Source organism: Arvicola amphibius, chromosome X, assembly GCF_903992535.2.
Source record: "Arvicola amphibius chromosome X, mArvAmp1.2, whole genome shotgun sequence".
Lineage (NCBI taxonomy): Eukaryota > Metazoa > Chordata > Mammalia > Rodentia > Cricetidae > Arvicola > Arvicola amphibius.
In genome coordinates this window covers 36,412,697-36,427,472 of record NC_052065.1, presented here as the reverse complement: position 1 = coordinate 36,427,472, position 14,776 = coordinate 36,412,697, and positions in this window count along the sequence as shown.

Genomic DNA, 14,776 nt, shown 5'->3' with positions numbered 1-14,776 from the left:
AAATAAAACCTTGGATGCTGAAAAAGACTTAAACGGTCCCAGAGAATTTACAGCTGAAGCAGAAAAGGAGCTGAGAATGATTGAGGAGAAATTACAAGAGACACATGTGGACAGGGTGAATCCAGAGCTCAGTTGTATTCTCGTCATATTGCCTTCCAAAATTTCTCCTACAGGAATTTTAATGCAGAGAGATGATATTATCTTAGAATGGATCTTTTTACCACATAAACCAAGTAAGAAAATAAAAAAAACTTATGGGGAAAAAGTCTCTGAATTAATTATAAAAGGCAAATTGAGACTTCGTCAACTAGCAGGCATAGACCCAGCAGAAATTATAGTGCCTTTCACTGCTGATGAAGTAAAAAAGTTGTGGGAAGATAACGAACCATGTCAAAGAGCTTGTGCTAATTTTTTGGGAGAAATCAATAACAGCTATCTGAAAAGCAAGAGGCTTAACTTTATAAAGAGAACTTCTTGGATTCTCCCTCGAATCATCCGTGATGCTCCGATAACTGGAGCATGTACATTTTATACTGATGCTAATAAATCAGGGAAAGCAGGTAACAAATCAGAAGATTTGAGTAAGGTGGAACAAAGTCCTTATGATTCTGTCCAGAAGGCAGAAATATATGCCATTCTTATGGTGGTAAGGGATTTTAAAGAACCGCTTAATATAGTTACTGATTCACAATATGCAGAAAGAGTAATCTTACATATTGAAACTGCTGAATTCATACCTGATGATACAGAACTAACCTCATTGTTTATCCAGGTACAAGACATGATCAGGAACAGACTTTGCCCAATGTATATAACACACATCCGATCCCATACGGGTCTGCCAGGTCCTCTAGCACAAGGTAATGCAGAAATTGATCAATTGTTGAATGGTAGTGTGCTGCAGGCCTCTGAATTTCATAAAAAACATCATGTCAATACCAAGGCTTGAAGAAAGAGTTTTCTATTACATGGCAACAAGCTAAGGAGATTGTAAAGAAATGCCCTACTTGTTCTTTCTATAACCAAGCACCACTGCCTTCAGGGACTAACCCAAAGGCACTAAAAGGAATGAAATCTGGCAGATGGATGTGTTCCACTTCGCAGAATTTGGAAAATTAAAATATGTACACCATACCATTGACACTTATTCAGGCTTCCAATGCGCAACTGCTTTAAGCTCAGAAAAGGCCGATTCAGTAATCACTCACTTATTAGGAGTTATGGCCATCATGGGTATACCTGCACAAATAAAGACAGATAATGGTCCAGCTTATGTCTCTAGGAAAATGAAACGGTTTTTGCTTATTACAACATTAAGCATGTTACAGGTATACCCTACAATCCTACAGGTCAAGCAGTCATTGAGAGATCAAATAGGACTATAAAGGATATGTTAAACAAACAAAAGGGGGTGGAAAATACCCCCAGAAATAGATTACATAATGCTTTATTAACTTTGAATTTTCTCAACGCTAATGAGAAGGGGACAACGGCTGCAGAAAGACATTGGATAATGGAAAAGTCTGCTGAATTAAATCAACCAGTTTATTTCAAGGATGTGCTGACCTCACAATGGAAGCCAGGGGATGTGCTGCGTTGGGGAAGGGGTTTTGCTCTTGTCTCCACAGGAGAAGAAAAATCGTGGATACCATCAAAGTTAATAAAGGTTCGGTTTGAAGAGGAAAAGCCCCTTGGAAAAGAAAAATAACAATTCATGCACAAGGATGGTGAACATACTGATGGTAAGAGACCTATAGTTTGGGGGCAGGGTTCCTTTCTTATCTCCACAGGAAGACGCTCACCTTCAAAGGATCTGAGGGACCCTGGATATCTTGAATACTGATGGATGGAAACCAATTGCAACCCATCAAGGATCAGCATTAACACTGGGTAAGCTCCGTGAGTATAAAAAACAATTTTGTGAATGTGTGTCAATATGCATTTCTTTATAGATATTTAGAGCCGGTTTCTTGGAGTTGGACTCTGGCCCAGTCCCTCTCCAATTCCAAGCTTGTTTATAAAAGATTTCTCAGAGTTTCTGTCTTAGGTCAGGAGTCATGTTATGAGACAGAATAATAATAACAATAATGTTAATAATGGTACCAATATATTTGCCTTCTTTGCCTTCCCTCATATCTATGTCTGTCATTAATGCACCTTTCATTGAAGATATGCACGTATATGTCTGTATGTGTCTTTGTAGATAATGCTTATCTTTCTCGCAACAAACAACAAATTTTTTCTTCAGTAATCTTTGCAGTTTCCAGGATGAAGACGGGGCCCCGCAACATCAACTCCAACTGGTTATTATGATGTCATGTTTTTGTAGCGCTAATATTTGGCCTGTTTATTGGTACCAATTGCACAGAACACTTTTGAATGGTGCACATTTTTGACAACATTCTGGCCGGATTTCCTCAAAATATTCAGAGGCTAGACACATTCTTCCTAGATGAAATGTTACCCTGGGTATTTTACCATCATTTGCTTTCACAGGACTCCCTGAAAAGAAAAGTCGCCCCTATGTCAGCTGGAAGCAATCTTAGATGACGATGCCCCCCCTCCCAACAAAGTTTACCCTCAGGTTTAGGGACACTAATTGGTGGCTGGTATAGGGTTGAGGGGTTGTGGAAGGCTTTATATGGACTCAGGGGTATAAACTATGTATATGTATATATATATATATATATATATATATATATATATATATATATATATATGTATGTATATATATATCAAAAAAGGGGGGGAGGGATTAACTGGTGATCTGAAGGAATAATTGATTTTTGTGAGTTATTGTTTTTTTTGAAAACTATATGAGTGTTGATTCTTGTATATTGATATATTGAACATTGTATGAGAGTATGATCCTACCTCTGTTTGAAATAATTGTTATATTGACATTGTATACCATATTGCAATGTACATATCTACCTCTGATATTATTTATGTAATGACATTGTTTACTATATTGCAATGTACATTTTTACCTCAGATATTATTTATGTAATGACCCTGTTTACATTTGGAAATCATTGTTTTCATTTATTGCACAGTTGTCTATTCTATTAGTCATACAGTTAGATAAGTGTTGAGAATTATATGTTTGTCATATTTATATTTAAGATCATCAGGGTTTTTAGACACATAGAGGTTGTATTTAGTATAGATAGCATAATCTTTGACTTCTTTGAAGAGCTGTAGAACATGGCCTTTAATCTAACCTAGAGTTTTGTAATTATGAGACACAATCACTCCTGGCAACAATGCTCTACTCCCAAGAGAACGTTGAGCACCAAAGACACTCCACTGGGAGTTTGTCCTCTTCTTGGCAGAACTGGCCTTTGGGCAAAGAAAAGCCCATACCTCCACTACTGACTAAGCTACAAAATATCCATAAGTGGATAAAACAGAATTGTCTTATCTTGCCAAGACAGGATAGGATAGTTCTACTAAAGGTTCCTTGCCGTTGTAGAATGGTATGTCAGGTTATATCAGGCCTCAGCCAAAGTTGGTTGCCTCAACATTGCTAACAAGATTTCGTGTGGTTGCCCAGGTAGTCAATTGTCTCTGTCTTCTGTTGCACATTTTGGAAGTTTCTCATTTGTGCTTCCTGGTTGCTTTAGTAATATTACTTCCCTTCTCAGATCTTTGATGGGGTTGAAGATTAGATAATTGTAGCTACCTTCTACATTATTTAGACTTCCTGAAGTAGAATGATTAGTAAAATTTTTGTTATATATTCCTCGCCTAATATTGTTTACTTCTTGTAATTTTATATGATCTATTCCTATTGTATATAGTTGTATTTGGTTTCTGAATCTGCCTTATTTAGACAAAAGGGGGAGATGTTGGGGCATCTGGCCCAATCCCTGCATTCAGGGGCGTGGCTGCCCCAGGGGAGAAAGGTACCTTTAAAAAGAACCAGGTCCATGAGGGACGCCCCTGTTTTTTTCCCCGCGTCACCCTCTGCCTCGCTGGACCCTTGGCTTTGTAAGTTCCCTTATTCTCCTTTTATTAAAACTGCTTTATTCAAAAAGGACTATTTTCAGTTATTTCCAAATTCCTCCGACCGCCGCTACCCCGTTGATTATACTTGCCTTTGCAGTTCCTGTTAGTTTACCCAGATTTTCCATATTCTGCCATCTCTTGGTTTGTGTTTCCGTCATTGTCTACATTTCGGTCTTCAAGTCTTGAACTGTTTTCTTTACCTGTTTGATTGTTTTTTCTTGGTTTTCTTTGACATCTTTGAGGGATTTATTAATTTCTTCTAACTTTTTGTTTGTCTTCTCTTCCATTTCTTTAAGCGAGTTTTTCACATCCTGTTTAATGGTCCCTATCATTTTCATAATGTTACATTTAAAGTCTATTTCTTCTACTTCATCTGGATTAGGGTATTTAAGTCTTACTGTTGTGTGTTTATTGGATTCTGGTTTTATCATGTTGCTTTTCAGGTTGTTGGAGGAATTCTTGCATTGGTGCCTGCCCACCTCTTCCTTCAGTTGTGGCCAGGAGAGTCTTGGTGTCTTGGTCCAGTCATTGCTGTAGCCGACTGTGTACTTGGCGGTCTTTCTTGGTCTGCCCTCTTTTAGATCCTCTCAGCACTGGAGCTGACTCTTAGATCCCCTTTGCCCTGATGCAGGCAGTGCTGGTGGATCTAAGGACACAGCAATTGGAAAGGAGTGCTTGGGGGCAAGATGGAATGAGGTAAATAGAGAAAGCCAGGGAGACACCCCGCTGGATGGCTAGAAACATTTAGGGAATTGGATGGGGCCTGTACTCTGTTCCAGGACCAGCTGGCCAGGCGAGCATACACTTATGCCTCTGGATGGATCTCCTCAGTACAGGAGCAGGACCTCTTGCTGTGCCAAGGACCTCACAGACAAAAGGGCAGGCTTTAGTGGGCAGGGTCCTGTTGAACAAAGAAGCCCCTGCAGCAGAAACACTCACCACTTGTTCCCCAGACCCTCAGCCCTGAAACAGGCTATATTCGGGGATCCTAGGACCCCGCAGATGGAAAGGAGTGCTTGGAGAAAAGATGGTATAGGGTAAATAGAGAAAGCCAGTAGACAGGGAGATGTTCCACTGGATGGCCAGAAATATTTAGGGAATTGGAGGGGGCCTGTACTCTATTCCATGACCATCCACCTGGGAGGGCACACACTTATGCCTCTGGATGGGTCTTCTCAGTCTCATAAGTGATTTTTAAACATAAAGGAAAGAAAACCAGCCTACAAATCACAATTCCAGATAACCTAGACAACAATGAGGACTCTAAGAGATAGAAACACGGATCTAATATACAAGGGAAGTAGAAAAAGACAAGATCTCCTGAGTAAATTGGGAGCATGGGAACCTTGGGAGATGGTTGAAGGGGAAGAGAGATGCAGTGAGTGGAGCAGAGAAAAAGTTAGAGATCAATAAAAATCAATAAACATCATAACTCAACAGTAGGCATGAAGACACAAGCTGAGTGAGTGGCACATGCCTTTAACCTCAGCACTCAAGAAGCTGAGACAGGAGGATTGCTGCACAGTGAGCTGGAGGACAGTATGAGATGGAAGTAAAACCATGACCATAACACACATATGCACATGTATACATAATATAATGCAAATGTAAGTTCACACCAGCTACTAGCCCAAAACAACTAGTGATGGAAAAACAGAACTACTGATGAAAAACAGACCTTTAAAAGCTTTTTTAATAAATAAACATAAAAAGCAAGAAGAAGTAGAAGAATGAAGAAAAGAAGAAGAAGAAGAAGAAGAAGAAGAAGAAGAAGAAGAAGAAGAAGAAGAAGAAGAAGAAGAAGAAGAAGAAGAAGAAAACTATGGGATACCATGATGTATTTCCATCTGGATTATGATTACTAATCACCTGTGTTTTATCAGATCACCATGGAATAAAGTTAAAAATTTAACAACAATTCTACTGCCAGAAAGCCTATAAACTCATGGAAACTGAACAATCAACTATTGAATGACCTCTCGGTCAAGGATGAAATAAAGAAAGAAATTAAAGTCTTCCTCCTTGAATTCAATGAAAATAAAGACACAACATACCCAAACTGATGGGACACTATGAAAGCAGCGATAAGAGGAAAGTTCATAGTACCAAGTGCTCACATAAAGAAAATGGAGAAAGCTCACGTTCGAGACTTAACAGCACAGCTGAATGCTCTAGAAAAAAAGAAGCAGGTTCACCCATGAGGAGTAGAATACTGGAAATAATCAAACTGAGGGCTGAAATCAACAAAATAGAAACACAGAAAACCATAAATAAAGAATCAATAAAAGAAAGAGCCGGTTCTTTGAACAAATCGACAAGATCAAAAAACCCCTATCCAAACTAATCAAAAGGCAAAGAGAAAACATGCAAATTAACAAGACCAGAAATGAAAAGGAGGACATAACAACAGACACTGAGGAAATTCAGAGAATCATTAGGTCTTACTACAAAAGCGTATATGCCACAAAATTGGAAAATGTAAAAGAAATGGACATTTTCTAGATAAGTACCCTATACCAAAATCAAATCAAGACCAGGTGAACAATTGTAATAGACCTATAAGTTGCGAGGAAATAGAAGCTGTCATCAAAAAACTCCCAACCAAAAAAAAAAAAAAAAAAATCCCAGGACTAGATGATTTAATGTATAATTCTACCAGAACTTCCAAGAAGATCTACTACCTATATTCCTTAATGTGTTTCACATAATAGAAACAGAAGAGACATTGCCAAACTCCTTTTATGAAGCTACAGTTACCCTGATACCAAAACCACACAAAGACTCAAGCAAGAAAGAGGATTACAGACCAGTCTCACTCCATGAGCATCGTTGCAAAAATTTTCAATAAAATACTGGAAAACTGAATCCGAGAACACATCAAAAAAATTATCCATTACAATCAAGAAGGCTTCATTCCAGAAATACAGGGCCAGTTCAACATATGAACATCTCTTAATGTAATTCGTCATATAAATAAACTGAAAGAAAAAAACCATATGATCATTTAGTTAGATGCTGAAAAAGCATTTGACAAAACTCAACACCTCATTGTGATAAAGGTCTTGGAGAGATTAAGGATACAAGGATCATATCAAAATATAATAAAAGCAATATACAGCAAGCCAACAACTAACATCAAATTAAATGGAGAGGAACTCAAAGCCATTCCACTAAAAGCAGAAACAAGACAAGGCTGTCCACTCTCTGCATACCTCTTCAATATAGTGCTTGAAGTTCTAGCAATAGCAATATGACAACATAAAGTGATCAAGGGGAATCAAAATAAAAAGTAAGAAGTCAAACTTTCATTATTTGCGGATGATATGATAGTGTAAATAAGTGACCCCCAAAAGTCTACCAAAGAAAACCTACAGCTGATAAATACATTCAGTGATGTGGCACAGTACAAGATCAACTCACAAAAAAGCAATAGCCATCCTATACACAAAGAATAAGGAGAGAGTGGGAAATCAGAGAAACATCACCTTTCATGATAGCCAGAAATACAATAAAGTATCTTGGGGTAACACTAACCAAGGAAGTGAAAGATCTATTTGATAAGAACTTTAAGTCTTTGAAGAAAGAAATTGAAGAGGATATAAGAAAATGGAAGGATCTCCCATGCTCTTCAATGGGTAGGATCAACATATTAAAAATGACAATTCTACCAAAGGCAATCTATAGATTCAATGCAATCTCCATCAAAATCCCAACAAAATTCTTACCAGACCTTGAGAGAATAATCAACTTTATATGGAAAAACAAAAAACCCAGGATAACCAAAACAATCCTATACAGTAAAAGTACTTCCAGAGGCATTACCATCCCTGACTTCAAACTCTATTACAGAGTTACAGTAATGAAAACAGCTTGGTATTGGCATATAAACAGAGATTTGACCAATGGAATTGAATCAAAGACCTGGCATTAATCCACAAACCTATGAACACTAGATTTTCACAAAGGAGCTAAAATTATAGAATGGAAGATAGAAACCATCTTCAACAAATGGTGCTGGCATAACTGGATGTCAACCTGTAGAAGGATGAAAATAGATTCATATCTATCACCATGCACAAAACTCAAGTCCAAATGGATTAAAGACCTCAATATAAATTTGACCACACTGAACCTGATAAAAGAGAAAGTCAGAAGTAGACTGCAACACATGGGCACAGGAGACCAATTACTAAATATAACCCCAATAGCACAGACAATGAGAACAACAGTGAGTAAATGGGATCTCCTAAAACTGAGAAGATTCTGTAAAGCAAAGGACACTGTCATTAAGACAAAAAGGCAACCTACTGAATGGAGAAGATCTTTACCAACCCCAAATCAGACAAAGGTCTGATCTCTAAAATATGTACAGAATTCAAGAAACCAGACATTAAAATTTTAAATAACCCAATTAAAAATTGGGTACTAAACTGAATAGAGAATTCCCAACAGAAGTTCCAATGGCCAAAAGATACTTAAGGTCATGTTCAACTTCCTTAGTGATCAGGGAAATGCAAATCAAAACAACTTTGAGATACCATCTTACACCTGTCAGAATGGCTAAAATACAAAACACCAATAATAGCATATGCTGGAGAGGATGTGGAGTAAGGGGAACACTCATCCTTTGCTGGTGGAAATGCAAACTTGTGCAATCATATTGGAAATTAGTGTGCTGTTTCTCAGGAAATTGGGAATCAACCTACCTCAGGATCCAGCAATACCACTCTTGGGAATATATCCAAGAGATGCCCAATCATACTATAAAAGCATTTGTTCAACTATGTTCATAGAAGCATTATTTGTGATAGCCAGAACCTGGAAACAACCTAGATGCAACTCAATGGAAGAATGGGTAAAGAAAATGTGGCACAACAATACATTAGAGTACTACTCAGCAGTAAAAAACAATAACATCTTGAATTTTCCATGCGAATGGATGGAAACAGAAAGCACTATCCTGAGTGATATAACCCAGACCCAAAAATATGGTATGTACTCACTCATTAGTGGATTCTAGCCATAAACAAAGGACATTGAGCCTATAGTTTGCAATCCTAGAGGAACTAAATAATAAGCTGAATACAAATGAAGACATATATATGATCTTCCTGGAGAATGGAAACTGACAAGATCACCAGGCAAAAGTTAGGAGCATGGGGGTGGGGGTGGGGTGGGTGGAAGGGGAGATGGGAGGAAGTAGGGAGAACAGGAGGAATGGGGAGAGTTTGGGGGAATGGGATGGTTGAGATGGAGGAAGGACAGATATGGGAGCAGGGAAGAAGATATCTTAATTAAGGGAGCCATTTTAGGGTCTGGAAGAGACATGACTCTAGAGGGGTTCCCAGGTGTCCACAGGGATATAACCAGCTAAGTCCTTGGACAATAGAGGAGAGGGTGCCTGAACTGGGCTTGTTCCATAGTAACACTGATGAATATCTTGAATATCATCATAGGACCTTTATCTGGAGATGGATGAGGATAGAAACAAAGACCCACATCAGAACACTTGACTGAGTCCCCAAGGTCCAGTTGAAGAACAGAAGGATGGAGACTATGAGCAAGGAAGTCAAGACCGTGTGGGGTTGGTCCACCCACTGAGATAGTTTGCCTGATTTAATGGGAGTTCACCAAAGCCAGCTGGACTGGGACTGAATAAGTATGTGATCAAACTGGACTCTCTGAATGTGACTGACAATGGGGACTGACTAAGAAGCCAACGATAATGGCACTGCGATTTTTTTTCTACTGCATGTACTGGCTTTTTGGGATCTCAGTTTGTTTGGATGTACACCTTACTAGGCCTGGATGGAGAAGGGTGTGCCTTAAACAACCTACAGGGCAGGGTACCCTTCCCTCTCTTAAGACTGCAGGGGGAGGGGAGAGGGTGAGTGGGAGAGCAGGAGGGAAATGGGAGGTGGGGAGGAAGTGGAAATTTTGAATGGTATATACAGTAATAAAAAACACTTATGAATGAGTACAAATAATTGTCTTTCTGTGTCTAGGTTACCTCACTCAAAATGATATTTTCTAGCTTCATCCATTTGATTGCAAATTTCAAGATGTTGTTATTCTTTCCTGCTATTTATTACTCCATTGTGTAAAAATACAATATTTTGCTTATTCATTCTTAGTGAAGGTGCATTTGGGTTGTTTCCAGGTTCTGGCTGTGATAAGCAATGCTGCTATGAACATAATTGAGTATATATCCTTGTGACATGGTTGAGCATCCTTTGGATATGTATGCAAAAGGGGTATTGCTGGGACTTGAGGAAGGTTGTTTCCTAATTTTCTGAGAAATCACCACACTGATATCAAACGTGGCTGTACCAGCTTACAGGCAGAAGAGCAATGCAGGAGTGTTTCCTTTGCCCCAAATCCTCTACAGCTTAAGTTGTCATTAGTGTTTTTGATCTTGGCCCTTCTTACAGGTGTAAGATGAAATCTCAGAGTTTTTGATTTGCATTTCTCTGATGACTAAGAATGTTGAGCATTTCTTTAAGTGTCTTTCAGCCATTTTAGATTCCTCTGTTGAGAGTTTTCTGTTTAGGTCTGTACCCCATTTTTATTGGATTATTTATTTTTTTGATGACAAATTTCTTGAGTTCTTTGTATATTTTGGAGATCAGCCCTCTGTCTGATGTGGGGTTGGTGAAGATCTTTTCCCATTCTGTAGGCTGCTGTTTTATCTTGTTGACTGTGTCACTTGCTTTACAGAGATTTTCATTTTCAGGAGGTCCCATTGATTTCTCTCAGTGTCTTTGCTACTGGAGTTATATTTAAGAAGTGGTCTCCTGTGCCAATGTTTTCAAGTGTACCTCACACTTTCTCTTCTATGAGGTTCAGTGTGGCTGAATTTATGTTGAGGTTCTTTATCCATTTGGACTTGAGTTTTGTACATCGTGATAAATATAGATCTATTTTCATTCTTCTACATGTTGATATCCAGTTATGCCAGCTCCATTTGTTGAATATGATTTCTTTTTTCCATTTGATTTTTTTTTGTTTCTTTGACAAAAATCAGGTGTTGTAAAGTGTGTGGATTAACATCTGGCTCTTCAATTCAATTCCATTGGTCCTCCTATTTGGTATTATACCAATACCAGGCTGCTTTCAGTACTGTAACTCTGTAGTAGAAGTTAAAGTCAGGGATTCTGTTGCCTCCAAAAATCCTTTTATTGTACAGGATTGTTTTGTCTGTCCTAGGTTTTTTGCTTTTCCATATGAAGTTGAGTATCATTCTTTTGAGGTCTGTGAAAAAGTTGCTGGGATTTTTATGGTCATTGCATTGAATCTATAAATTGATTTTGGTAAGATTGCCATTTTTACTATGGTAATACTACCTACCCAAGAGCATGGGAGACCTTTTCACTTTCTTGTGTCTTTTTCAATTAATTTCTTCAAAGATTTAAAGTTTTTGTTATACAACTCTTCCACTTGTTTGGTTAGAGTTACTCTAAGATACTCATGCTATTTGTGGCTATTGTGAAGGGTGATTTTTTTTATTTCTTTCTCTGCCCATTTATCCTCTGTGTACAAAAGGACTACTGATTATTTTAGTTAATCTTGTATCCTGCTACATAACTGAAAGTGTTTATGAGTTGTAGAAGTTCATTGGTAGAATATTTGAGGTCACTTATGTAAACTATCATATCACCAGCAAATAGAGTATGACTTCTTTTCTGATTTGTATTCCCTTTTGGTGACTTATTCCTCTAGCTAGGACCTCAAGAACTATATTGGATAGATATGGAGAGAGTAGACAACATTGCCTTGTTTCTGATTTCAGTGGGATCTCTGGGAGTTTTTCTTTATTTAGTTTTTATGTCGAGAGTTAGTTTACTGTTTATTGCCTTTATTATGTTTAGGTATGTTACCTGTATGCTTTTGGTGTCTAAGATCTTTATCATGATCTTTATCATTTTATTCCGTCAAAAATTTTTCAGCATCTAATGAGATGATCATGGGGTTTTATTTTTCAGTTTGTTTATATGGTGAATTACTTTGACAGATTTTCATATGTTGAATCATTCCTGTTTCTCTGGAATGAAGCTGTCTTAACCATGGTAGATGATGGTTCTGATGTGTTCTTGGATTTGATTTGCCAGTATTTTATTTAGTATTTTAGCATCAATGTTAATAAGTAAGATTGGTCTGTAATTCTGTTTCTTAGTAATGTCTTTCTGTGGTTTAGGTATCAGGGTAACTGTAGCCTCATAAAAAGTGTTTAGCGATGTTCCTTCTTTCTCTATTGTGTGGAACAATTTGAGGAGTATTGGTATTAGTTCTTTGAAAATCTTGTAGAATTCTGAGATGAAACCGTATATTCCTGGGCTTTTTTTGGTTGTGAGACTTTTGATTATGGTTTCTGTTTCTACAGCAGTTGTAGATCTATTTAATTTGCTTATCTGGTATTAGTTTAATTTTGGTAAGTGATATTCATCCAGAAAGTTGTCCATTTCCTTTAAGTTTTCCAATTTTGTAGGGTATAGGTTTTTGTAATATGACCTGATGTTTACCTGGATTTCCTCTTTGTGTGTAGTTATTTTCATTTCTGATTTTGTTATTTTGGATAATGTCTCTCTGCCTCTGGTTACTTTCGATAAAAGTTTGTTTATTTTGTTCATTTTCTCAAAGAACCAACTCTTTGTCTCATTGCTTCTTTGTAATGTTTTTTTTTGTTTCTATTTTGTTGATTTCAGCTCTCAATTTGATTATTTCCAGCCATCTAGTTCTCTTGGGTGAGTTTGCTTCTTTTTGTTCTAAAGTTTTCAAAGGTTCTATTAATTCACTAGTGTGGGATTTTTCTATCTTCTTTGTATAGGTATTTAGTGCTATAAAATATCCCATTAACATTGTTTTCATTGTGTACAATAAATTTGGGTATGTTGTGTGGTCATTTTCATTAAATTTTAGAAGTTTTTAATCTCTCCTTTTATTTCTTCCTTGATCCATTGTTGATACAGGTGAGCATTGTTTAATATCCAAGTGTTTGTGGCATTTCTGGAATTAGTATTGCTGTTGAATTCTAATTTAAGCCATGGTGATCTGATAAGATACATGTGGTTATGCCAATTTTTTATGTATGTTGAGGTTTGTTTGTTACTAAGTATGTGGTCAGGTTTTGAGAAGGTTCCCTGAAGTGCTGAGAAGACTTTATGTTTTTTATGTTTGGATGGAATATTCTACACATGTCTGTTAAGTCCATTTGAGTCATAACATCTGTTAATTCCCTTATTTCTACATTAATTTTCTGTGTGATAGACCTGTCCAGTGGTGAAAAGGGGGTGTTGAGGTCTCCCACTATTAGTGTGTGGGGTTTAATGCATGATTTAAGCTTTAGAAGTATGTCTGTTACATATGAGGTTGACCTTCTATTTGGGTCATCGATTTCAGTATAGAGATTTCATCTTGATGGATTTTTGTATGACAAATATGAAATGTCCTTTGTCTCTATTGATTGATTTTAGTTTGAAGACTATTTTATTAGATATTAGGAAAGCTACAACAGCTTGTTTATTAGGTCCATTTGATTGGAAAATTTTTTACCCAACCTTTTACTCTTGGGTGGTATCTGTCTTTGAGGTTGAGGTGTGTTTCTTGTATGAAGCCGAAAGATGGATTCTGTTTTTCTATCTAATCTGTTAGCCTGTGTCTATTTATAGGTGAATTTAGTCCACTTATGTTAAGGGATATTAATGCCCAGTGATTGCTCTCTCCTGTTAATTTAGTTTTGTTGGTGATGTTAATTTGTGTGTTTCCCCCATCTTTGGGATTTGCTGCTGTATGATCATTAATTTTCTGTGTTTTGTTGATATAGCCAACTTCCTTGGGTTGGAGTTTTCTTTCAAGTACTTTGTATAGTGCTATGTTTGTGGCCAGGTATTGCTTAAATCTGTTTCTGTCATGAAATATCTTGTTTTGTCCTTGTATAGTGATTGAAAGTTTTGCTGGGTATAGTAGTCTGGGCTGGCATCTGTGCTCCATTAATGTCTGCATAATGATTGACCAAGACCTCCTGGCTTTCATCATCTCCAGTGAGAAGTCAGGTGTAATTCTGATAGGTCTGCATTTATATGTTATTTGGCCTTTTCCTTTGCCACTCTTAAAATTCTTTCTTTATTCTGTATGCTTAGTGTTTTGATTATTATGTGGCAAGGGGACCCTTCCTTTTTTAATCCAGTCTATTTGGTGTTCTGTAAGCTTCTTGTATCTACATAGGTATCTTTCTTTACTGTAGGAAAGTTTTCTTCTATGATTTTGTTAAATATATTTGCTGTGCTTTTTAGTTGAACTGCTCCTTCTTCTATACCTATTATTCTTAGGTTTGGTCTTTTCATGGTGTCCCATATTTTCTGGATATTTTATCTTAAGCTTTTGTTACATTTACTGTTTTCATTGACTAATGAGTCTATTTCCTCTATTGTATCCTCAGCACTTGAGGTTCTTTCTTCCATCTCATGTTTTCTGCTGTTTTTGTTTGCATTCGTGATTCCTGATTGTTTTTTCCTAATTTTCATTTCTATAATTACCCCAGTTTGTGTTTTCTTTTTTAATTTAGATGTTTTTATTTTTCCATTCAGAAATTTATACTTCCTGCCCTCCTCCCATTCCCTCTTGCTTCCCCACACATCCTCCTCCCTTTCCCTCCCTGCTTAAGAGAGGGCAGGGTACCCTGCCCTGTGGGAAGTCCAAGGCCCTCCCTCCTCCATCCAGGCCTAGGAAGGTGTGCATCCAAATAGACTAGGGTCCCAAAAAGCAAGTA